Below are 2729 nucleotides of genomic sequence, written 5' to 3'. Positions count from 1 at the left end.
GGTGGTTCAATCCCACCCAGGGACGAGAATCTTCTATTAGTCAAATTTTGGGGAATTTTAGGTAGAGAAGTCAACATGTCAAACTACCTATTTTATGGTAGGGTTCAAGACTTTCTCTGAAACAATTATCTCTAAAGTGAGTTTAATTTGATTTAAGGCAATTTATTCAACATTTATAAAATACCTGAAGGTTAATGTTGTTCCTGGTGATATCTAATCAGCAGAATGCAACCTAGCAGCATTTTTAAGTGAAAGCCTGTGTTATGTTAAAACCAGGTCTTATCTTATCAGTACAAAGGTAAGGAATTAAGAAAAACTTTTTGAAGTTTGAAGATTTTTCTTACAAAATCATTGTCTTATTGCATCACCAAAGTGTAAGCAGGAAAGATGATTTTGATAAATTACTTGTTAGAACACCTGATTTGCTCTTCTGGAGTCAATGTAGTTTGTTTTTCTCAATAACCATAGAAGTAATAGGGTAAAGTAAAGACATTAAGTGGATTTTTTGCTACAGCACTTCTGTCAAAATATGATTAAATTGAGTTAAGATGATAATGGATTTTCTACTATAAGCAAAGACCAAAAAAGTCAAAATAGCAATCCCAATTTTAGATTTGATAAATCAAAATAGCACATACCAGAGGATGGTTTCGATCCATCGACCTCTGGGTTATGGGCCCAGCAAGCTTCTGCTGCGCCACTCTGCTGCTCATGGAAGTGCTGAGAACTCAAGAAGGGTTGATTCATCACAAGAACATGGCAATGTGTTCCTTTTAATTAACGAAAAATCCTAAAATAACTGTCCAGATTAGAGACTTTATAAACTTTGGCAAGGAAACTTTCCAGATCAATGTTTCTTAGCTGCTGTTTGTTTATGTCTCATATAGGGTTTCTGTGGTGCAATTGGTTAGCGCGTTCGGCTGTTAACTGGAATGTTGGTGGTTCAATCCCACCCAGGGACGAGAATATTCTATTAATCAAGTTTTGGGGATTTTTAGGTAGAGAAGTCAACATGTCAAACTACCTATTTTAAGGAAGGGTTCAAGACTTTCTCTGAAACAATTATCTCTAAAGTGAGTTTAATTTGATTTAAGCCAATTTATTCAACATTTAGAAAATACCTGAAGGTTAATGTTGTTCCTGGTGATATCTAATCAGCAGAATGCAACCTAGCAGCATTTTTAAGTGAAAGCCTGTGTTATGTTATAACCAGGTGTTATCTTATCAGTACAAAGGTAAGGAATTAAGAAAAACTTTTTGAAGTGTGAAGATTTTTCTTACAAAATCATTGTCTTATTGCATCACCAAAGTGTAAGCTGGAAAGATGATTTTGATAAATTACTTGTTAGATCACCTGATTTGCTCTTCTGGAGTCAATGTAGTTTGTTTTTCTCAATAACCATAGAAGTAATAGGGTAAATTAAAGACATTATGTGGATTTTTTGCTACAGCACTTCTGTCAAAATACGATTAAAATGAGTTAAGATGATAATGGATTTTCTACTATAAGCAAAGACCAAAAAAGTCAAAATAGCAATCCCAATTTTAGATTTGATAAATGAAAATAGCACATAGCAGAGGATGGTTTCGATCCATCGACCTCTGGGTTATGGCCCAGCACGCTTCCGCTGCGCCACTCTGCTGCTCATGGAAGTGCTTAGAACTCAAGAAGGGTTGATTCATCACAAGAACATGGCAATGTGTTCCTTTTAATTAACGAAAAATCCTAAAATAACTGTCCAGATTAGAGACTTTATAAACTTTGGCAAGGAAACTTTCCAGATCAATGTTTCTTAGCTGTTGTTTGTTTGTGTCTCATATAGGGTTTCTGTGGCGCAATTGGTTAGCGCATTTGGCTGTTAACTGGAATGTTGGTGGTTCAATCCCACCCAGGGACGAGAATATTCTATTAATCAAGTTTTGGGGATTTTTAGGTAGAGAAGTCAACATGTCAAACTACCTATTTTAAGGAAGGGTTCAAGACTTTCTCTGAAACAATTATCTCTAAAGTGAGTTTAATTTGATTTAAGCCAATTTATTCAACATTTAGAAAATACCTGAAGGTTAATGTTGTTCCTGGTGATATCTAATCAGCAGAATGCAACCTAGCAGCATTTTTAAGTGAAAGCCTTTGTTATGTTATAACCAGGTGTTATCTTATCAGTACAAAGGTAAGGAATTAAGAAAAACTTTTTGAAGTGTGAAGATTTTTCTTACAAAATCATTGTCTTATTGCATCACCAAAGTGTAAGCTGGAAAGATGATTTTGATAAATTACTTGTTAGATCACCTGATTTGCTCTTCTGGAGTCAATGTAGTTTGTTTTTCTCAATAACCATAGAAGTAATAGGGTAAATTAAAGACATTATGTGGATTTTTTGCTACAGCACTTCTGTCAAAATATGATTAAAATGAGTTAAGATGATAATGGATTTTCTACTATAAGCAAAGACCAAAAAAGTCAAAATAGCAATCCCAATTTTAGATTTGATAAATGAAAATAGCACATAGCAGAGGATGGTTTCGATCCATCGACCTCTGGGTTAAGGGCCCAGCACGCTTCCGCTGCGCCACTCTGCTGCTCATGGAAGTGCTTAGAACTCAAGAAGGGTTGATTCATCTCAAGAACATGGCAATGTGTTCCTTTTAATTAACGAAAAATCCTAAAATAACTGTCCAGATTAGAGACTTTATAAACTTTGGCAAGGAAACTTTCCAGATCAATGTTT

The 2729-nt window shown here is 34.9% G+C and overlaps 1 non-coding gene across 1 annotated transcript; it reads right to left on the bottom strand.

Annotated features, from left to right (window-relative positions):
• Window positions 1–2508: 2508 nt before the first annotated feature.
• Window positions 2509–2580, bottom strand: TRNAK-CUU (transfer RNA lysine (anticodon CUU)). Its single transcript has one exon. It is a non-coding gene; the product is annotated as a tRNA-Lys (tRNA).
• Between the last annotated feature and the right edge of the window lie 149 nt (window positions 2581–2729).

Source organism: Taudactylus pleione, unplaced genomic scaffold (assembly GCF_031769625.1).
Source record: "Taudactylus pleione unplaced genomic scaffold, aTauple2 ptg000134l, whole genome shotgun sequence".
Lineage (NCBI taxonomy): Eukaryota > Metazoa > Chordata > Amphibia > Anura > Myobatrachidae > Taudactylus > Taudactylus pleione.
The sequence above is the reverse complement of the archived record's forward strand: the minus strand, read 5'-3'. Positions and strand labels throughout refer to the sequence as shown.